The 23,336-nt window shown below is 50.9% G+C and overlaps 1 pseudogene; it reads left to right on the top strand.

Annotated features, from left to right (window-relative positions):
* The window catches only part of LOC141918807 (hydrocephalus-inducing protein homolog), a 97,521-nt pseudogene that overhangs the window by 52,467 nt on the left and 21,718 nt on the right, over positions 1-23,336 (top strand).

Raw genomic sequence — 23,336 nt, forward strand, 5'->3', positions numbered from 1 at the left:
CATCCATCCATCCATCCATCCATCCATCCATCTCTCGGATGCACGGTGGTGTCTTATAACCAAATTTTGGCAGCTCTTACTCGCAATGGAAATCTGTCCTGGGAGAAGCTAATAATCTCAGCATTGAACTTCTTGAATAAGTGATTGATCACCACCCTTGCCTAGCACTCAGGGACTCTGTGCAAGCTCCTACAGGGACAGAAGTAGCCACCGTCTTTGTCTATCCAGGGCACAGGGCGACTGGGTTGTGTTCTGGAGCATTCAAGGATAAGCGAGTAGCAGGGACGTTTTCAGAAGTTAGATCGTGGTCTTCAAAGTGGGGGGATTTTTTATCGTGGCTCCAAGAGATTCCTTGTCTCTGGGACACAGCCTGGATCCACGTAGGCAGAAGCTGACCTGGAAACCTGAGTGAATCTGGCCCGGCAGAGCCTTTTAGTCCTGGCAGGTCTCCTGTTCAGTGGTGCCCCGTGCTGCCCCTTGGCCCCACACCAAATGCTAACCGAAAGAATGAGGACACGATGTGAATCCTCCTCCTCTGGAGTGGGCTGTTGGCCCTGGCTTGCCCTGGGAAATTCAAAGTCTGGTTCCATCGAGACAGCCTATCATTGTTCCTCAGTCATAGTTTCTTGGGTACAATTTACTGCCTGGCTTGTTGCCAAGCTTTGATAAATGAGCTTTGCCAGATAGCAGACATGCAGATTCACCTCTGGAGCAGAGCTATTGGGTCTCATTTTCCAGTGAGCTACCATGAATCAGAGGGCAAAGAAAACCTAACACCCACCAGCTTGAACGTGTTGGCTGGGTAGCCCTTGGCTGGTGACAGCGCAGTGGATGCCTCTGAGGCTGGTGATGGGCTGTGCATGGGATGCAGGAGCAGCAGAGGAGGGTTGGTGGGATCCTGTGTGAGGCCCCAGAGTTTACCCTGTGCCAACGACCTTCCTCCATCCCACTCTCATCTTGCTTTTTTTAAGACTTTCTTTTGCAGCTCTAGAGGACAAATTAAATGGAGTGGAATTGATTGATTTTGCCAGCACCTGGAATAATTTTGATGCCTTTGGCATGCTCCATCCTGGGATGCAGACGTGCAGACCTGACCTGCTGTCTGTGCAGGGCACAGCCAGCCTAAGGAGCTAGCCTAGCTGGGGCATCCTACACACGCTGCTGGGACCCTGCCTGCTCAGCAAGTTATTGCTTCCCTGGCCCCCAGTCTTACGCTTGCTAGCAGAGGTCGCTTTGGGGGGTTATTTAAAATGCTTCTCAAGACTTCAAAGTGCTGCTTGGTTTTCTGATGCTCTTCTCCCTTGGGCTGGCTGGTGTCCTGTTAGAGCGGAGTGCTGCCAGTCTGACGGATGGAAACTCGAGCTAACTTCACCTGGATCAAGCATTTGCTTGGATCATGGCAGGATCATGTTGCTTTCCATTAAAAAAAAAAAAAAGTGTGGGGGCGGAAAACCTCTTCTCTTAGAATACTGCAGAGTTTTGGGTGAGTAGTGCCTGTCATCCCAAACACAGCACTGAACTGTGGGGTGCAGGCACCACCACCACTGTGATGGACACTTGGAAGCTGTACACCTGCCTCCCAGTGTGTTTCCTGCTGGCCAGAGAGCACTGTGTGCATTTCCTCTCTGCAGGCTTGCTCCCTGGGAATGTGGTTTTAGAGGGGCTGGAAGTCCAGCACCTTCACTGCCCCATCCGTGGAGAGAGGTCCATGAGAAACCAGAGGGAAGAGAGTGCTTGGGAAGCTCGGGCCATGCCTACAGGGCACGTGCCTTCCGGTTTGCTTTCTGCTTATTCCTTTACTGCTCTGCTATGAACATTTATAGCTGAATTTTCCAAAGCAGAGGTCACTGGGGCACCTCACTGCAGCTGGTGATCAGTGGGAACCGAGTGCTTCAGTTCTTCGGGGGCTGTCGAGAAGCACTGAGTAACTCTTGGGAAAGAAGACGTTGGTGTCAGGGTTTTGATCAGCCGGTTTTGCAGAGTCATTCTTCAGGCTCTCAGCAGTATCCCCCAGCCGTGTGGCTGCTGCGGTGGGATTTGAGCAGTCCTGGCTTCCTCTGGCCTTGAGCCTTTATGCCAACCCAGCCACCATTGTCAGGAAGCCAAGAGAGGTGAAGTAGCTTCCTTTGGTGTGCACTCCAAAAGAGAGACTGGAGGGGGAATAACCTCCTCCTGAGGATGAGCATCCCTTGGATTGGGCAAAACTGGGTTAATGAAGTGAATCTGTTAAAGGAAGGTAAAATACAGGTTGTAGAAGCTCCTGCATAGTTGCTGTTTTCAGACACTAGCTTGGATTTAGGGAAATGGAGCCTTTCTGATTTTTATCCTCATATCTTTAGTCCTTCCTTTTCCTGCACCCCACAAGAGACCAGGGTCCATCGTTTCCATGCTAAGTTAGTGTTTGGCTTGTCTTACAGGCTGGCTAATGCTCGTGCTGGAGGATTGAACCCAGTGAAGGAGTGATTCCCCCCGAGACAGAGGTGTCTGTGGCTGTCATAGCAAACTTGGATGACACGGAGAAATTCAAGGACAAGGTGAACCTGTTCATGGAGAACAGCCACAGAGAGCCCCAGACCTGCCTGCCCTGTGTTTAAGGTTCAGCCACTGAGGGTGGAGCTGATGCCAGGCAAGACTATGGAGATGGTGCTGGAAGGCTTCTCCAGCACTCCCCAGGTGAGGTCCCCCCCGAGGGCTGAGCCTTCCCCATCAGGAGCAAGTGCTTTCAAGAGCCACAAGTTACCATGGCAGCACCAGCTGCTTTCCTTGCAGGCCACCATCAGTTCCTAAGGCTTTTTCATGTTTCCATGGCTACCGTAAACCCAACCTGCTGATACCAAAACACAGGCTGAAGGAAATATTGCTACTTCAGAGGCAAATGACAGGTTACAAGGTGTCATGTGCTGAGGCAGAAAGGAAGGGCAGAGAAAATAAGTTACGCTTAGACTAGGAGCACAGGCAGAAAGTAAATAAAAAAGTGCAAAGTAATGTATTTGGGGGAAGCAGTGAGTAAAACAAAACACCTGTGAAGGATGGGAGGGTCTGGGAGTAGCATCGTTTTTCTTCTATAGACAAACATGGGCAGAGGGCTTGTCTAGCACTGAGTCCTGGAGCAGAAAAATGAACAGTGTGTCAGCTGTAGTGATCGGGGTGATGTTCATCCATGTGGGAAACTGTTCGCAGGGATCATTAGAATTGACAGCTTGGCCTTTGTCAATATTTCCATAACAGCTCGCCCCAGTCTCTCAGCCAGTCCCGGGGTCCCAAGGGCAGGCAGGTCTCGCAGCACCCTTGGATGGCAGCTCAGAGGGGGAGATTTCAGCAGGATCACTGGGTGTTCTCCTCCCTGGACCCTTCTTTCCAGGGAAATCCAACTCTCCAGAGAAGCTGCCAGCTAACCCTGGTGTGCATTCCCCTTCTCCAAGGTCGCTGACCACAGATATTTAGGTGAATGTGGAATAAATCTGCATCAAGCTCCTGCTGATACTTGTGTTTTGAAAGGTGTTTTAAAGGATTGCCTTGGTGGTAGCTTGAGGAATACTCGATTACTCACCTAGTTGACTGCAATGAGACTGTCCCTGTGCAGTTCAGAGCCCAAAGGTTTTGCTGAAATGGGGAAAAGGTACCAGAAAGGAAATAAAGTGATCAGGGTGCAGGTGAGGCTGTCTTGCCTGGAAAGCCAAAAGGGGATCTGTGAGCTGAGCTGTGGCTACCTGCCTCCTGCAGTCAAAGCCAAACCCTGGGAGTGGGCTTTCCACTTTCCTCAGGTATTGAGAAGTTTATACTCTTGAGGTTGGTCAGAAGCCCAACTCCCTGCATTGCACACGCAACACGGATGATTTTGAGTCTGTGGACTCTGAGGAGCAGTTGGGTTGTGGTGTTGAATCAGAGGGAAGAGTGAGAAATGAAGGGAGGAATTTGGGGAACTGAAACCATGAGAAATCAGGAAAAAGTCTTAAGTGTAAGAGCATCCAGCTTAAGCAGAGGGTTTTCATGTGAACTGCAAGACATCTCTTTCCTGGGGAGGTTTCTTTTAAAACCAGCTCTAGGAGGGCACAGTACCTGCTAGGAATGAGTGACCCCCTCTTTACCTGAAGGCAGTCTGGCTATTTGGGTTTTTCCCATGGATCCTGTCCACTAAGCTTCCAAGGGAGGGTTTGCTAGCATTGGCCCTTCTATCACCTGTTTTCCTTAATATAGTTGTATTTTTTTTTTTTTTTTAAATCAGTTCCTACAGCTTTCTGTAAGTATTATGCTTGGCAGTGGTACAAATCAGAACAGTAATCCTTTGGGGCAGGGACTATTACAATTGTAGGCAGCACATGACTCACAAGGGCTTTTTGTGGATAGTGGGGTGTAGCATTACGGACGTTTGAGAGCAGAATAAATGGGATGCAGCATAAAAAGAAAAGGGGGCTGTTGAGGAGCCCAGTGGATGTAAGTTGATGGCGGTAATACGGTCTGTGGCTGGGTGGGTAGCAAATGCAGTGCGTTTTCGGGACGCCCTGCTGGCCCCCGCTGGGTGACGGCTGACTCCTCCGTGCAGGTGGTGAAGGAGCGGCTGCTGTGCCACGCCGTCGTGGGGAGGAAGGCAGGGAAGGCACAGATAATGCAAGTGGATGTCACGTGCGAGTTCATTGCTCCCGTCCTGCAAATGTCCTCCAGAGAAATCACTTTCCGGGTGGAGAAGGTAAGTCTCTGGGTTTCATCCTGGCATTGAAGAGCATGGCTGATGACTGAAAGCCTGGTGGGGGGGGTGTGCTTGTGTTCAAAGGAGGAAGTTAAATGGCTTCTCCAAGTCTGTGGGACTTTGACTATTGAGCTGAGCTGGACCAAGATTTTACCATTAACACTGAGATCAATATTTTGCTCCTCTGGGATTGGGAGCAGTCCCACCAGCTGTATTCTGCCTTGCTGTATTCTGCCTTCATGATGTGGAGACAGAATTGAACTGCTGAGCCAAGGGCACAGGGCGAGATGTGTGGGACCCACGAGAACAGCTTGGGCTTTGCACAGCCACCTCGTGTGCTGGGGCTGCAGGTGGGCGAGCAGAGTGCTGCAGCTGAGCGATGCTAAACCCCCTCCTCATCCATCCTGAGGTGCTTCATAAAGTGAGTGAGGATGTTTTTAGAGATGGGACTGGTTTTTAACTTCACCCAAGTAAAACTGAGATAACAGCTGCTCTGCTGAGGGGGATCGTGGCTACTTCTAGAGAGACACCAGTTCCTGTACTCAGTGTGAAGGGAGGTTTTTGGGGATCCTCCAAGGCACAGTGATGTCTGAACACCGATCCTGTAGGGAAGCTGAGAAGAACTGAGATTCCTGTCAGCTCCTCAGGCTGATGAGAAAAACCTGTCATCTCTTGTCTCCCTTTGCCTTCTCTGCTGTTGGTATGGATGCTAGCTCTTTGCAATTCCCCAAGCTTCACCTTTTTCAAAGGACCCGCAGACATCCTTCAGCTGCAGTGATGATAACACCAGCGCAGAGCAGATGCCCTTTAGTCTCTGGATCCTGACTGCTGCATCACCTTTCCCTCTCCTGCGACGTGTCTGAAAAAGAGAAGATATTTCATTATTTAGTTTCTGTGTTTTCAGGTCTCTCCTCTGGTTCCCAGGCTTCCAGAGAAGCACAAAATCCTGTGAGCAGGCAGTTCGGGTTTAATTAGAAGCTTTTCAGCTATCCCTGATGTCTGCCTGTGGTCTGCTTGATGCCATGTGCTCTGATTTATCGAGTGTTATGACACTGCAGCTGTTTGATATCGATACATCCAGAACCAGTTTCCCAAACACTGTCTAGTTGATATAAACCATGCAGGAAGCCCAGAGCAATGCATAAACAGGAAAAAATAGCTTAGGTGGAGCCAAGCTTTGAGGCTACAGACAGCTTGTCACTGGAGCAGGGGCAGCAGGACACCCATTGCAGCCCGACTCTTGAGGTTTCTAGTTGGCTGTATGTGCCTGTAGATGTTCAAAGCTAACCTTAGGCTGCTGCAGGCTCTCTACTATGGGCCAGATCCTGCTCGCTTTTCTCCTCTGACCGACATCACTGCTTTTATGAGGCTACTAGAGCTGATAAGGTTGTAAGAAATTACTGTATGTGAGTGAAAATCATCTTGTGCCATTCTTCTCGAGAGAGGATACAAAACTGGAGACAAGTGGTCTGGGTTCACGTTCTGCTATTGATCTTGTTCATGCAGCTGCCTCCTCTCAGGCTCCTATTCCCTCCTCTGTATGCAAGAGTGTTTCCCTGTCCCCAGGGGATGCTGTGGTTTCTAAACACGAAAGGCATCTGATATACTTAGAGAAAAACCACCTAGAAGGGTAGAAAGTAATAAAAATAGTAAATAGAGGTGTATGCCCTTTGGGGTTGAAAAACTTCACATTGTTTTTTTTCCATGTGTCCTGTTTCTGTAGCAACCCAGTGATGTCCTAACTCTGCAGTACCAGCCTCTTTCTTTAAAAAACGCATCCTCCCTGCCACTCAGCATTGTCCTGGCCTTAGAGCAGCCCTTCTTAATCTGCAGTGCAGACCAGCAGCCCCTCTCTGCAGACGTTCAGGTGAGCAGCCGTGGGCCTTCCTGATGGTGGGGTTTGAAGAGGGGGGCGTGTGGTGGTACGTTTCTGTTGGGAGGTCCTCTAGTAGAGAAGTTTATTCTTTAGACTCAGTGGTAGACTGGCCTGAACTAAATCAGATTTGAAACGAGCTGCTGAAGGAAACGAACTATCATCTGAACTGGGGAAATACATCCTGGCTCTAAGACGTGAGGAGAGGGGAGCAGGCAGCTAGGTCTGGGCAAGCCGTGTAGTAAAGGTGTCTCTTGGAAGCCATCGAGCTCTCCAGCAGCCATTCTCAGATAACCTCAAGAGCAGCTTGCTTTCTTCAAGGGCAGCCCTGCTTTCAGGAAGGCTGAGGAAGCTCCTCCAGCTGCTGCCTGGCCCCTGCCCTGTTGTTGGTGGAAGGTGTTGGACATGGGCTCTGCTAAACACTTGTCGTAGACATGGCCACCACTTCTGTGCTGTGCCAGTGACTAGTCCCTGCAAGGGTGAGGCTGCAGTGCCATGCTGCTTGTGCTGTGAGGCTAAAGGAGTTCCTCCAGAGTTGGGGCAAAAGGCCCTGGTGTGCCAGAGTGCTGATTTAGTTGTGTATTTAGCACATAGCTTCTGTGGGTCCTGAATTCAGCAGAAGAATATTTATTTTCCTCATGTATTGATGCAGAGCACAGTGAGATGAGCCTGAGATAGTCTCAGACAAGAGCGTGGTGGGGCTTGCAGTCCGGCGCACACTGTGAAGGGAACACAGGATGAACTGAGAAGCCTACGCTGGGGTCACACATTGAACATTTACACGTTTTGTGCTGCCAGACCTTGGGACTTCATCACACTGATGATTAATACTCTTCATTTCCTTGCAGCCCGTGAAGCTGGAGATAGGGGAGGAACTTCATCTCTCCATCAGATTTAACCCTGCTTATGAAGAGGATTTGTGTACCCAGGTAGTAGAGAAGGTTCTGAAGATACGATTTCTTGAGCATCCTCATGAGGAGCGGGTCACGGTTTGGGGAGAAGTCTACTTTCCGAATCTCCATAACCAGCCCACGGCCCTGGACTTTGGCTGCATCTTGAACAACACTGAAGGTGTGCGTTACATCGAGATGACCAACTGCAGCCCGCTTCTTGTCCAGTACCACTGGGCGTTCCTGATGGACAGCCACGTGAGCCAGATGAGGTATGTGCCCCTTTGCTCTCTCCTTGCAGCTCTTCTCCTTTCTCGTGTCCTGTTTGTGCTTTGCAAAGACCAAGGCTGTTTGCCTGTGATCTGACAAATTGCTTTCAACTTTCCCTGTGGGAGTAACACCTACCAGCCGTGGTCGGGCTTAGGTTCTCAGGGAATAAGTGATCTCCACCAGTTTGACGCTGGGAAGGAGACAACGTTCTCCAGCCAAGCTGGGGCTGTGAGATGCTACCAACACTTTTTGCATTGTCCATAGCCTAGAGTCCTACTTTATTTCTGGAGCTGCAAACCTATACTTAGGCACTGGGACAAGCAGATATATGATTTTTCTTTCCTGCCAACCCTATGTGTTGTCATTTTACGCTAAGAACCTACACAGGCACTGCCACCAGAACGATGTGCTGCTGCCCCAGTCTCTTGCTGCTGCTTTGCTGTAGCCCCCATACTGGTTCCCCTGGGAAGGAAGGCTGGTATTGGAAAGCTGCTTTCTCAGACCTTTGTGGCCTGAGGCAAACACCACACTGGTGAAGTGAATTTTCATCTGTTAAACTGCTCATCACATTCCCCAAACAGCTATTTAGTGTTTTACAGGGAAACGGCAGGTTCTGCTGCAGCTTTGGGTCCAGCTGTAGGTGTCGGTGGGAGCACTTGTCTGAATGTCTGTGGGAGGTGGGGCCATCCAGCACTGGGCTGTGGTTTCCAAGCCCAAGAAGAATCTTGCAGTCGTGCTGGAGCACATTTATAAACACATTTCCAGCAGTTCCTCCTGCTGTGGCCTCTCTGCATAGCACAAAAGTCTAGTCTGGGCAGTTTTAATTACAGTAGCAAATGGTTTTTCCATAATGCCCTAGGAAACTGAGCAAAGTTAACCATTGTGCATTGAAGTGCTGCCATTACAAATAATAGAGATCATCAATAAACAGGTTTGTTTAGAGAATTGGGATCTGGCTCAGAGGACACAACCTACTGGGAACTGGAGATTAGCTATAGCTATGAGGAGAGCTTGGCAGAGAAGACCTGGGCACTGGGCTAGCCTGTTCACAGCCGGATCTTACCGAGTAACAACCAGTCTTTAGTGTGGCCCTTCTTGATGCACGGCACCTTCAAGAAGAGACCCTAACATGCAGAGGAAAGCCCGCAAAAGCAGGTGGAGGGAGGTGGGCAGGGAAGGAGGAGCAGAGCTGTAAGCTCTGCTTGGAGGCCCCATCATCTCCTGGTAAATTAGATTAGGATTTAATTGCAAGCTAGAGGGAAAATCTAATTTTGATGATAGAACAATGCATATATTTTATAATAACAAAGAAGCAAGCATGTTACAGCAAAGCCTGTGTGGAATTAATTTCTTCTGGGGCCACTTGCTGACCAGTTGCCTGTCTATCTTTACTCTTTTCTTTTTTTAGAACCAATTTAGGTTTTTGGAAATGTGAATGCTGAATCAGTTTTCAGCTTTTAATTACCCTGTCTCCACCTAAACTGGCTTAGGACCCGAGCCTGCAGGTGCTTGTTCTTCCAGGGGATGCTGAGTCACCCAACTCTGCTGAGTCGGTAGCAGTTAAGGGTCCTGAGCATCTGGCAGGATAGCAGCCTCTGCTCCGAAGGGTTTGGCATAGCCCCTTCACTGGCTCGTTAGCACTGGGGGCGTTGTGGCAGCTCCCTTTTCTGCTCTGTATGTTAATTAAGCAGAAATGTACTTTCTGTGGGTCCCTCAGCAGACACCATGTGATTCTCCGTGGCAGAGCTGGAAATGAAGATGGTCTCCAAGCTATTAACACCTCAAGTTGCTCATTAAGAGCCTGGCAGAAGGGCAGCATGTCAGATATTATTTCTGGTCCACATTAAGCACTGTTAGTATTCTAAATTATCAGATCAAACTCACCCAGTCTGACATCGAGGGAATCAAACATCAGGACTCATGAAGGTGAGATCAACAGAGTTTAACCATCCATCCATCCGACCTTGCTGGAGCCGATCATCAGAGACTCCCACCATCAATCAGACACACACGTTTATTTTGGCCAGGAGAGAAAAATGTTGTTCCTCTGCCTGGACAAGACTGCGTGCTTAGATCTTTTTTTCTTCTAATTGTTCAACCTATTTTTCCTACTTACCCTTTAATCACTGCTGCTACTTTGAGCAGAGCAATCATATAAGTAAGACAGTCCAACCATTGCTGTGTGGTTGGACGTGCCCAACTCACGCCAACCCAGGTCCCTTCTCTGGCACTGCTGATCCATAAATCTCTCATGGTTACTCTTCTAGACATCTACGTGGTTAGAGACAGACTGAGAATACGTTCTCCTCACCCTTTGGGCCTTTGATAGCTCAAAGCTGAGTTAAGCCTTTGCACCAAGATGTTTTCTGCAGCATTGGAATGGGTCACCAGAGTCACCCAGCAGGAGACAGTAGGTCTGGAGTCAAATTCGGATATTTTATCATATTTCTTACCTTAAAGGTTTCTTCCTGAAACACTGATATGTCCCCCTTTCCAAGGGCAGTATCCAGCTCCTCAGCTCTGTTTGGCTTTCCCATCAAAAGGAAGACATTAAATCCCAACGGATATACAAGGATTTTTTTTTGAGACCTGTGACAAAGGCTGCCAAAGGCTCATCCCCAAACTTCGCTGTTCTCTAGAGTTTTCATCCTCTGTTAAGGACCTGTGCCTTGTCACTTACTTTGAGCATTGCTGTTCCTGCATCACCTCTTTGTCCCCTTCATGCGAGACACATTTCCTTCCTGGGACAGAGCTGACACACACCAATCAGTCCGTGTGCCAGGATGGATCAGCAGGGAGCTCTGCACCTCTGTGGCACATGTCAAACCCCCTCTGCGTATTGATCTGGCGTGTCTGGAGAGTGGGAACTTCGTAGCTACAAATCCAGCGTAATGAATTGCCAGTAGATTCTTTGGGGAAAGGGTTTGTTGAGCTAAACATGTAGAAAATTACTCTTTCCTTTCCATCCAGGACTTTCTCAGCCAATGTGTTTTGAACCAACCAGGAGCCTTTCTCCTCCCAAGTGGGTCTTCCTACAGCATTAGTAACTTCTCATTCCTCCACCCTCTCTCCTTCCATGTCCCCTGGCAGGTTGCAGTGCAGGGACCCTGCGAGCCAGATCCCAGCCTTGTTACTGACCAGAAAACCCCAACTCTCTGTTATATTTGATGGGGTTTCTGCTTTGTTGTTTTTGTAACAAGGAGGAAATGGAAAATGCAGGCAGTGAAAAACAGTGCAAGGCAAAAATCTGACAGCAGTCCTCTGTCAGCCACCGGAGGGGAGAGGTAGCAACAGCAGCAGCGAGCATGTACATCTGAAATGCACCCATCCACCGTGCCCCTGGTGCTGGGGAGTCTCAGATGGGTGACAGTAGACCATACCCCCTCCTCATCCCCCAGTGCTATCAGCTCCTCAGGGCAGTACGTTTTGGGCTTTGGTAGCCCCATGGGTGCTGCTTTTCCTGCTTAAATCCCGTGGGTAAGTTAGAAAAGGGCTGAGCCGTGATGGAAATGTGCTGCTGAATGCGGCCTTCAGCTCCATGTGGTTTGGCAGCAGCAGAGAAGCGTTTTGCTTGGTGTAAGGGAGAAGTGGCCTCTTATTTCTCAGAGATGGAGTGTCTTGGAGCAAGGACTGGTGCCAGGCAGGCTTCACCTCTGGGGTGGCAGCTGATGGAGAGGCTCTGTGCTTGTGGACAGAGACACTGGGGAGCTGGAGCAAGGGAGACCTGGAAATTTGCTGCCTGTTGCACCCAGAGAGAATGGAAGGTAAATAAAATGATTGCCAGGGAGGGGTCTGGAGCCAGGCGTAAGCGAGCATATGCTGTTACCAAGTCTATCTTAGAGACATAAACCTGCATACTAGGTGTGGTACAGTGATGCTTTATCGGGACAAAGGTTGGGGGGGTGATGATTTTCTATTTGCAACATGTCTGTAAGCTTCTTTCTTCTCTGCTGTCACCATGCACCCTCCATCTCTGTGCCTTTTCCGGCACGGTGCTGCTCTTTTCCCAGCTCACGTGCTGGCGAGTCAGCCAGCCTGCCCCAGGCCTGGGCATGGCACCTTCTGGTAGTGCTCCTGGGAGCCTGACTGCAGGTTTGAGACAGCTTCTGCTGCCCCAGGGCTTCTGACTGCCCATTACGCTGTCACACACCTGGAGGACTTTCACCTGGGCCATTGCAGTGGAGGTTGGAGCCCAGAACAGCTGCGTGAGAATTGCTTTAACTATTACTCTTGGGTTTTCTGAGGCTCAGCCTCCTCCTTTGCACAGGGTGACAGACTCTGAGAGCTGTCCTTCGCCTCAGGGACTGGGGAGCAGCCCCAGGCTGTTGGAGGAGCAGATTGAGGGTAGGGAAGGCGAAGGAGAAAACATTGGTTGGGTGAAAAGCGCTGCACGTCCTACCCAAGGTGCTGTCGGGCAGCTGACTGTCTCAGGACAAAGTGTGGGAGGTGTCCCAGTGTCACCCACGCCCCGAGCAGGCTGTGGTGGGATGGGGGTTGCCTTCTGGTTTTGTAGCCGGTCAGCAAACGCTGTCTGGAAGGTGACGACGTCTTGCTCTGTCAGCGATGTTCAGCTAGCAAACCTGGGGAGCAGCTGACTTCTGTCTTTGCTTTCTGGACATCTTCATTACCCGGGGCACGCAGCAGGAACCCAAGGTACGTTTGCACTGCAAACAGCATCCTTCTCCCTATAAATGATGTTATGCCTCTGTGGCCTGGATGACTCGTCCTTCAATTCCCTCTGGGCAGGAGGCTGCTGCTCAAGGCCGGTCTCTGCAGAGCTTCAATGTTTATGAAACAAAATGTTGATTTTTTTTTTTTTTAATTTTTCTGTTGTTCATGGGAACGGCTTGCTGTCACAGCCTGGCTGAGGTAGAGCGAGAGCATCGATTCAGGGACTGCTGCTATTGCTTCCCCATCATCCCTCTGGTAGAGCACTGAGTAGTGAAGCCACCAGATGAAATCTGGGGGGCAGGATGGGCTATTTATAGTCCTCTTTATTTGCTGACCTGCTGTCACTGCATGTGGCAATGAGGAGTACGGTGACAAAATTTTCTAGACCTTGTTTCTCGTAATTTCACCAGCTGTTTCTCACCCTTCACTCTTTTCCTGCTTCCAGCAAGCTATGCATCAAACAGCTTTCCTTAAGGGAAAATCCCTCTGAGCCCACTGGCATCGTTCTGCCCAAGAGTGCCATCTCTAGTATCGCTGTGCTCTTTCCTGGTGCATCCCTGTCTTCAGAGGGTAGGTGAGAAATCTTTAAACTCTTAGAAGAAGAGGCTCAAGCCAAATTTGAATCCAGGTGCCAAATCTTCACATCTTTTTGGGTGTAAATCTGCACAGGGGATTTTTGTGCTGATTCCTTCTAGTCCAAGGTGCTGCCTAGTGCAGAGGTGATGGAGAGCCCACCTTCCCTGCTGGTCCCATCATCAGCCCTGAGCTGGCTGCTGCCGAGACAGGGATGGGCAGCAAAAACCCTTCCAGAGAACAGGGATTTTGTTCTGCGTGAGGCTGGACACTCACAAGACAGTGAAACTGGTGCTCATCCTTGTGTACAGCCACTCTTTCCCCTCGAGAGGCTGATATTGGGATGGTGGATGGGCAGGATGGGTTTTGGGTGGGTTTCAGATCTCTTGCTGCTGACTGGCTGGTTTAAGGCAGATGAGGAGAATACCAGTCAGGGAGATCATTTCCCAAAACATCATCGTGTATTTCTTTTTCAGAAAGGGTGGGATCTGCCTGGCATGTGCCAGTGTTTTCCTCTTGTATCACCAAGGACACAGGAGACTGTCCCGGCGTGGAGCAGAAGCAATGCTTGCTGTTCCTCTAAAAGCCAGAGCCAGTGTTTTGGTCCCACAATGGTTTCTTTGCCAATGTTTTCTTTGGCCACAGCCACCAGCTCCATGTGCTCTTAGGTGAGGAGCCACTCCATGCTGTGATAGACTCTGTTAAATGAGCCTGTTATAAAAAAATCATCTCTTATCCACCTGGTCCATCTCTTCAACCCTGAAAACAGCCACAGTGGGAAGACCTGCTGTTACTACTGCCCTTGTAGCTGCGCAGGAGCATTGATTCGTAGAATATCTCAAGTTGAAAGGGACCCATAAGGATCATCAAGTCCAACTCCCTGGTCCTCGCAGGAGCACATAGAATGAAATCATATGACTAAGAGCATTGTCCAGGTGATCCTTGAACTCTGACAGATTGCCACGCTGCTTGCAGAAGCAGGTGGTTTGTCTTTGCCAACTCAGAGAACAAGTAGCAGTTGGGTTAAGGCAGTATGGACCCCGTGTTCACACAGGCCAGGTGAGGACTTCGGGATGCCAGGGATGTATCACCATAAATCTGTGTCTCCTGACTCGGAGATGGAGGCAGCCAGGGGCAAAGAGAGGGGAAACCTTCAGCTCTCTACAGCACAGCAGCCTGGGGAGGACTTCAGGTCCCAGGGAGATTTAATGGGGCTCTGCAAAGAGCGGGGCAGCCCAAAGAGGTGCCCACCCCAGAGTTAATGGTGTAGGCTGGTGCGAGAAGGATTGGTTTATTTCCCACCATCCGCTTCCTGTAGCAGGAGGCAGGAGTCCCGGGGCGTTGGGCACCCCAAGGGTCCTTCTGGGCCAGCTGGCATGTCATGCATTTTGAGAGTGCCTAACTCAATTAATGCCGCCTTTTCAGCTGCTCTGCCCTCGGGAGAGTCATCTTTCTCCTCTGTGTGAAACCCTTCCAACTGTGAGCTTGCTTTGCTTGCTTCCTCTTTGGTGGTACCTGTCACCTCTCCCTCACCCACTTGCCTCCATCACCCCACAGCTGTCCCCAGCTGTCCCCGGTGTCACCTGGACCAGGCCAATCCTGTCTGCTCGTCCCTTGCCCCGGCCCCAGGAGCTCAGTGGGGCCATTGGACTGTGAGCACGTTTCCTGGGAGTATTTCTGCCTTGCTCTTGGTAAAGCAGGGGGTAATTAAGTTGTGCTATGGGAGTGACCTTTAATAATAACCCAGCAGTGATGTTAACTCGCCTTTTACACAGGGTGAAAGCCATGCACATCCTTAAATCTGTGATTTCTGCTGGTGCCACAAACCCTGCTCCTCTGGACAGGAGATGGATGGCGGTGCTGGTGTACTCAGCGGGGTGGAGCTTCAGTGTCTGTCTGGGTGATCTGGGGATGCGACCCTCGGAAGTATATGAAACTGGAGCTTGTTTTGGTTTGTTTCTCCTTCTGAGTTAGTTATCGTTGCTGCTTTACCTTCTCCTGTCTTTCCCTGTGGTGACCCGCTGCAGAGCCCCATTGGGAGGGTGCGCTGTGGCATCGCTGCCTACCCCGGGCATGCTGGGCAGCCTGCACCAGTGCGGGCTGGTGGAGACACCTCCTGGGGTTCAGCAGATGCTGTCAAGATGAGCAGGGACGTTTCCTTCTAGGTGAGGACTTCAGGACATGCACCGTCATTGCATCTCCCTCCTTTTCCTCGCTCTGCTCTTGGCACCGTGCAGGGACAGTGATGCGAGGTGGTGGGCAGAGGGGCCGTGGTTGGCTTTTCCTGTGGTGCAGCTGTGAGCCCCTGTGCTCTGGAGGTTGCTTGGTCAGGGGTTACGAGGTCTTTGCGTGCTGCCGCGGGGTGCAACGAGGCACCCAGAGTTCATGGGTGCCTGGGCAGAGCCCAGGTACCTGCTGGTCCTCAACCCCCAGGATGCCCCAGCTCAGGCTTGAGCTGCTTTCTGGCTTCCTTTAGGGTGAAACTGGCCTGCCAAGCCCACCCAGCCTGGCCCCTACCACCTCAGACTGTCCTGTTCACCCCTTTTACAAACTTGTTGAGATCCAGCTTCGGCCTCCTGCAGCCTTTCCCTAAGGAGAGGAGATTGAGAACCTCTCTCTTCCCAGGGCCAGGAGCCTCCTGCTTGCCTTTCTAATCACCCAGGAGCATCCTGCTGCTCTCAGCTGGTTATGCTCAACCACTTCTTCTGCTCCCCCCTGTTTCCTAGTATTCTTCACCCTTGCAGACACACCCTTTGTGTTTCCAAGCTCTAGCGCTTGTCCCCCTGAAAGCATCCTGAAATGGTGAGTGTCCAGATCCCTGCCACAAAGACGGCTGGAGCACATCTCTCCTCCTTTGCTATCAGTCACGGGAGTCAATACAGTCGTCTGTTGGCAGAGATGATTTTTGAAGCATCTGGTACAATTGTAATTGGTACGGATTACTTTAAATAGCATCTGCAAAATACTGCTGTCAGGGCTTGTTTAATTTTGAACAAAGACTGTAATTGTATTTATTGTTAGAGCTACTGATTTGATCGGAGGGACCTCTGGGCAGAGTCGGATTGAGAAGCATTTTTCTATCTGATAGAGAATCAGGAGCTCACCTGATGCTTATAAATCACCTGGCTGATGTGCAAAGCACAAGGAAGGAGAGGACTTACTGGGTCATGCTTTGCCATCTGTAAAAGCAATGCAAGTCAGAATAACTCCGGTAAAGTCAGTGGAGACTTCGTCCAGGGCTGTGACCTGTCAAGAGAGGGAAGTACTGCTGCCAAAGGATGATCTCCACAAAGAGCCACTGTGCCTGCGATGCCAGTGGTGGCTGGCCCTGGTCCAGCTGCAGCTGAACCAAAGTGCCTGAGGAGCTTTAGTGCCTGTCCCCTGCAAAACTGGACCAGCCACATCCTGTGGAAGTACTCTGGGAGAGGCATGAGCCCTGTCAGATGGAGCCTGAGGGGCCTCAGACCCTCCTCTGACTCTTCTCATCGAAAGTGATGGGATGGTCAAGGTCTGTGGGCTTCAGCAGGAGCCGAGGAGTCTTGTGCACCCAAAAATCAAATCCTGTGGCTCCTGCTTAAAGGTGCTGGCGAGCTTTGGTTGCTGCCCCAGGAACATGAGACACTTCACTTCCGCTGCATCTATTCCCACACAATTTCTGCTTTCAAACAAGAAATCAAAATTCTCCCTCATCTCTCAAAACTGACATTTTTTTGACTTGGATAAGTAAGTGGCTGTTGAAATTGTGTATGAACTTCGAGTTAATTAATACTTGGTCACAGTGGGACCGCTCGCTGCATTTAGATGAATGCCAAATCCAGCTTAATCCCTTCCAGCGTGTGCAAGACAGGAGTTGGAGGTGTCGGATCTCACCGCAGCAATGTTGCTTCTCTTCTCTGTCTCTCTGCTGCCTGGTCTGAATTTCAGTGGGTGGTTCAGTAAATACACAAACCTTAGCTCAGCAGGGGAATTTATCCAAGCAAAGAAATAGGCTTCAGGGCCATTTGGATGAAATGCTGTTCAATAGTCACTCTTGATGAGGGCAAACCCTCACCACTGCCTTCCTCAGCTGCTGGCCAGTTGGCCCAGCTCAAGCCCAGTGTTCCCACACCGTGCACTGGAAAGGCTTTTGGTTTGCACCTGTATTATATTATTTTGTTTTCAGCAGCAAACACTCTTGAGCTGTCTGTAGCTGGCTCCAAAGTGCCTTTTTAATATGCATCTGATGGCCAGAAGGAGAAATAAAAGTGCACTGTAGGGGCCTGTAACCTGTTCAGGTGCCTCATGGGCATGCGGTCTCTGGTGCTTTTCCCTGTGATGACCTGAGAAGAGCTCGTGCTTTGCTGGGAGGCTTATTTTAACCCAGTGCCGTGGCTAGTGGGGGCACCAGTGGGTGGTCCTTGGGGACCTGGGCAAGGATGCTCCACACGTGGGTGCCATGCACTAGGGAAGCAGTCTCAGCACCGCTAAAACTCTGGCATTTAATGTGAAGGGGTGGTGGCTTCTGGCGCATGTCCTTGGTGCTGGACGGGGCTGTGGGGAGCTGGGGCACTCCTCTTGCAGCGCTGCAGGGTTGGGGGGACGGTCCTCATGTTGCTGGCTCTCGCACAGCCTCAGCCAGCCAGGTCACATCATCCTGTGTGAATCTTCACATGTAGTTTGCAGAAGTGGTGGGATTTCTAGCTCCTCTATTTTGGGAGGTAGGTGTGGGAAGCTGTGAGAAGCTGTGGCCCTAGCAGGCTCAGAAACCAAGAGACAGGCTGAGATACTTTTAACAGGAGGTTGGGGACAGTGGGTGACACAAGGTTGTCCTGGCCTTAGCAGGAAGGACTCCTCTCCCCCTGGTGTCAATCCTCCCATACTCCCATTAAATCCCCACTGTTAATTCCTGGATGCATTTTGTCTCACCTGAGGGGTGGCCAGGTTGGGTGAGATGGACATGGAGGGCTTAACCCCTTGCTTTCAGCCCCTCCAGCTCCAGGATGACCTGCTTATGTCAGGAGACTCCCATCTTTCAGCTCCATGGTGCTGGTGGAGGCACGTCCACAGCCCTTCAGCCCCTCTGGTTTGGGATGGGTCCTCTCTGCAGGTGGAGGAGCTGCTCTCTGCTCCTTGCCTACCTCCCTGCATTCACAGCCTTGGCCAGAAGGTGCTGGAGGGCAAGAGCTGCCTAAAGCTTGGGCTGATGCTGAGCATCTTGTTATCTTCCCCTTTCTTCTCCTTTTTGAAGACAACCCCCTTTTCTTCAGCACCAGGAAGATTTCTTGTCCCAGGGGTCAGCTTTCTATTGACACCTTGGGTTCCTCTCTCCCTTCCTTTTCATGTTACATTTCTTGTTGTTCATTCTGATTTCCCTCACTGGAAAAAGTCCCTCACCATGCTTTGTGCTTCTCCACAGCAGGGCTCACTAATCACATCATATCCCAGCACCAGGTCCCAGAGGCTTCTGCTTTAGAGAGAAAAATATTGTTGTCTAGGCACCACGATCCCATGAAGTTGCCTCAAGCCATTCTATAAAACTAAGGGTAATTTCATAAGTGATTGTGGATTTTGCATCTTGGGGGTTTACCTCTCCTCAGGAGCTGTTCTTAACCTACAGTATTTATCACAAGCAGCTCTGAGAGCTGCGCTTTCATTTCCTGGCTAGGATGGGTCACAGCTAGCAGTTTTGGGACCATCACCATGACAATGGCCAGACCCATGCGCTGAACTGGTGCATGGACTGGTGTGTAGCTGGAGAGCTTCGAGGTGTTCCTGGCCCTGGGTGTGTCTGCCCCTGCGCTGCGGGCATCTCCCTATCACCAGGGACAGGCAGCGTTCAGCTGCAGGCTGCCCGGAGGCACCGTTGTTGCAGATGAGCTGGATTTATTTTATCCTGAGGCAGATGCCCAAGGTAGCAGCTGCTGGAGGTGTTGAGCAGGTGGGTCACCCCTCAGGGCACCCCAATACTTGTTAAGGTGCCTCGGCTGAGAGGAGCGAAGGTTGCACTGGTGGGACTGGAGATGGGCGATGCTCTGCAGGGGCAAGCGCATGCCTTCGTCCCCTCCAGTCCTGCTTTGCTCTTCCACGTGGACAGTGCTGAGGTCGCCTTTGGTGTCCCCCATGTGGTCCCAGTAGCAGGCAGAGGGGGGGCTGGGGAGGAGTGACAGCGCTGCTGCTCATCGGTCCCTGCTTGGGGCAGCTCGCCTGGGCAGAGACTTGTTCTTGCATGTGGTTGCAGGAAGGACAAGTCAGGTGGGATCTCTTGGGTGTTGTGAGGCACAGAGCCTCTAACCCAGAAATGGAAACCAGCCTTAGATGATGAGCTGCAAAGCTAGAGACAAATACTCATTTGGGAGCACGTCATTAAAGGCACTGAGTTCCCAGCTGGGAAGGAAGCACCCACATTGCTGTAAAAGATGGGCCTCGTTTGCCCTCGGGAACACTTGCAGATAGGTGTGGTGACAGGCAGGCATGGTTCCAGTGTGTCCTCCATGGGGCATCAGAAGGGTGAACAGAGTTACTGTGAGCACCTGCTGCAATTTGAAACAGGGAATGTAGTCTGAGTCACTGGGAATGTTTGAAAATGTTAAACCGAACACTCTTTACTGACACGTGTTGGTCCAACTATCAACTCAGTCCTGTCAGTAAGATGAGCTGTTGAACTGCTTTGCTGAATCATTTGCCAAATTGGTCCTCAAATGGTTTGCGTTTAGAAGCTGCTGGGGAGGTGATCATGCCGTTGGTAAGTGCCACATCGGTTATAGCCTTGTTTCAGCAGAGCTGCTGCCCTTTTAGCGCGAGGTGCGGTTGGAGCCGTTGTTTCACAACCAGGGAATACCGGCAGCACAGCAGGAGCTGAACCTTGTCATCGGCATTTGCTGTGTATTGATTAAAAATGACCAAAGCTTCCTTTCCCGGAGCACCAATCGCTGCTGCTTCGGTGCTCCTCAGGGATCAATGGGCTGTTCAGTTGTGAGTCTCTGCCTGGAGTTGCTCAGCGTGTCTTTCCACGCTGCCCCGTGTGTGTGGGGGTGTCCTGTACTGGGCTCCATGGGTGCCCCCGCACGGTGCTGGGCTCTGTCGGGGTTAGGGCACAGCAGGCTCCCGGCTTATCCCTGCTCCTGCCGTACGGCACTTGGAGAAAGCCTCGGGCATTGCTGCTTGCTTGTGCTGACCTGCAGCTGCGGGTGGGTGACAGGGGAAATATTCCGGATTAGCACCTGGTAGAGCTGCAGAAGTTCTTGCTTTGGCCCTCTGGGTGGGGGAGGCACAGTCTGCAGCTGTGGGTGCTTTCAGGAGGGCACTGGTGGGTCTGCACTGGCTTGTTGCTGTCCGGATCTGCCCCTTTGTGTCTCAGGTTCACCTTTTCGCACAGTTTGTGTGTCTCTTCCTCTCCTGCTGTGCTTTTTACCTCCCTACAAGGCTTTCACCTGTGTCCTCTTCCATTTCTCCTTGCAACCAGTTGCCAGCTGCCTGCACTGCCGCTATACCAGCGTCATCCCTAGGCAGCCCCATATGCTGACCTGCTCCATCCTGGTTTCGGAGCTGTTGGGTCAGACCCGTTACTGAGTTCACACCACCAGTGCCCAGCCGGGGGCCGCATCCTGCTGAGGAGCTGTTCGTGCAGGCTTCCCTCCCTCCCACTGCAGGTCCACAATCAAAGTTATGTTATTTTCCAGGTTCAGCCCTCCAGTACCTAAATTTTTCATCAAACCCCAACCACCAAAGGAGGGGGGAGCCTGGTCCAAGTGCTCGGTGTCTGCAGGGAGCAGCTGCAGGGATGGAGGTGTGGAGGAACCAGCCAAAGCCCTGGGAGCCGCAGGGGATCCTGCCCAAGAGCCAGCAGATGCAGATGACTCCCTGGAAGCAAAGGTAGATTTTCTTGTACACCTACTGCTTGCGTTGCCTCCCCAAGCTTGCCACCAAAAAGCCGTGCTTGTGCCCATCCCCCTTTTTGCTGCCCTGCTGTCATGTGCCCTGAGGGCGGGCTGGTCAGCAGGGCCAGTGGCTGGACATGGGGCTTCTGGGGAGGGAGAAATCGGATAGCTTTGCTTGGAGAAGCCCTCTCAGATCCTACGGACCTATGCTGAGTTTGGGGTTTTTTTGGCTTGTTTTTACACTGTAAAATGAAGCTTTTATCTGCATCATGATGTGAAGGCTTCCAGTTTCCTTCCTGTATCAAGCTGTGCCAAGTACTGTGATCTCCATGTACCACCTTCTCAACCCCAGCTGGAGCCGCCTGTTTTTATGTCTCTGCCTTCACCCGAAACCTGCAGTATTGCAGGGATGGCCACAGAGCTGTCTTTGATAAAATGAGACTTTGCAAAGTCATTGTCTCTTCCTCCTGGCATGGAAAATGGCCTTTGGTCTGCTGACCTTCCTGGTGAACCTCGGTGCTTTGGAACTTGACGTCCGTGCTAGTGGGAACTGGCACCTTGTTCTGCATTGTGTGGGACAGAGGCTGCTCCTGGGGCAATAAAAAAGGATGCAGGAAAGCATGGGAAGTTCTGAAAGCACTGGTGTTGGCATTAAGTTCAAGGAGAGGGGTTGCATCTGCTCACATCCAAATATCGGTCATTTTAACATTATAACTGCACATTTTTTCTGAATCAGGAGAAATGATACCCTGTAGACGTAAAGAATAGTGTGGCCGAATGTTTTCAGATAGAAGGGTGGAATCATCTTTATTTCCTGCTTTGTTGCCATGTATGCAGAAATAAAGCAAAGAAATTCAAGTAGATATGGCTAAGTAGGATCCAAAAGTGCCTCAAAGGATATGTCTGGATTTCGGCTTCATCTTCCGCTTGTGTCACTGTACCACATAACCTCCCTGGGGAGGTGGGAGACCATAGGCCTAGGAAATATGCGGGTTAGAATCTTTGGGAACAGGCGCTTGGCAAAGCTTTGCTAGGCTTGAAAATGTGAAGATGAGAGAAAGAGCATTGAATCTTCTGATTCTGAGCTTCATCTACCGGGGAGGTGTAGCCTCTGATTAGGTGTAAAGATGTCCCATAAATATTCTTGCAGATTCTGCTGATGTCAAGGCCCCAGCACAAAGCACTTCTTCACGTGACTGAAGAAGCAGGTATTACTACATTTCAAAAGCACTCACAAAGCCCTCGCTTATTAAATTAGGGATCAGAAGCCCAGGGATGAGGTTCCTTTTGAAAGATGGCACCTCTGAGGTCAAACACCAGCTCTCAGCTGCTGCAAGACAGAAGAACACCTCGGCTGCCTTCTTCAGGAAGGTGTCGTTCAAGAGAATGACCTGGTGGAGATCCTCAGCTCTCCAGCACTGATGGCTGCACGAGATGAAACCTAAGCACTCTCTGAAATGGAATAGTTGTGCCAAGTCCTTATTTTCCTGGTTTTGATACTTCTCACTTGCAGCTGTGTTCCTGTTTTTGTCATGAAGAACCTAACCTGTCGAGGCATGGGGTTCTGGGCACATTCCTTGGGCAGGAGTGAGCGAAGCTGGGCTGGCACAAGGGTGCAAAATGCCCTTGAGGTCTCTGCCAGGACTGAGGGCTGAGTGCACTCAGCTTCCCCATGCAAGCTTGTGCGTAGGAAGTGCAGATGGAGCCCGTGTCTCACCTGTGGGTGGGCTTGGACCCACTCTCAACGGATGGCACGGACATACCCATACTTGATTTGCACCCAGGTCCCATCTCAGCTGCTCCTGGCTGGATGAGGTGGTGGAGCCTGCAGCAGAGTGGTCTCACCCAGACCAGCCAGCTGCTTACTGCAGCCCATGATGCTTGTTTTCCAGTTGCTGCCATCCACTGCTGCGGAGCTGGAAGGTGCTGTGGAGACTCAGAGCCTGGTGGGGATCAACAGACTGATGCAGTTTGTGGAGGCAGAGCCCGTCACCTTGGGAATGGAGGAGGTAAATGGGAATCCATCTTGTGCCATGTTTCCAGTGTGGCAAGCAGTTATGTAGCCCCCCCTCCCACTGGTGGCCCTCGATGCTGCTCGCAGAGTGGCCTCACGTCCCTCCAAGCCCATCGCACAGCGCTGCTGAAGCAACTGGTCACTGGAGAGGCCACGCAGGACATGTCGTAGGGTTGACCTGTGCAGCAGCTATGGAGGGCATTATTCATCTTGTTGCTAATCAAGTGGTCAACAGGAAATTTCTGCAGTAGCTTTTGCTGTAGCATCTTGAGAGAGCGCAGCATGCAAATTGGAGAGAGTGAAAAGCATCAGGAGTCAGATGAGCTGGGCTGGAGTCCTCCCTCCCCAGCTCTAAGGGCTTTCACCTCCGAATACTGTGTTTTTCTTAAGGCAGTAAAAGGTGCTTTTAAAGGCAAGTTCTGCAGTAAAGAGAATTTCTTGCTGCCAGGAGACAGCCCAAATTACTTTAATATGTAGTGTATTAATTAATGCGTTAATGAGT

The sequence above is a fragment of the Strix aluco genome, chromosome Z, assembly GCF_031877795.1.
Source record: "Strix aluco isolate bStrAlu1 chromosome Z, bStrAlu1.hap1, whole genome shotgun sequence".
Lineage (NCBI taxonomy): Eukaryota > Metazoa > Chordata > Aves > Strigiformes > Strigidae > Strix > Strix aluco.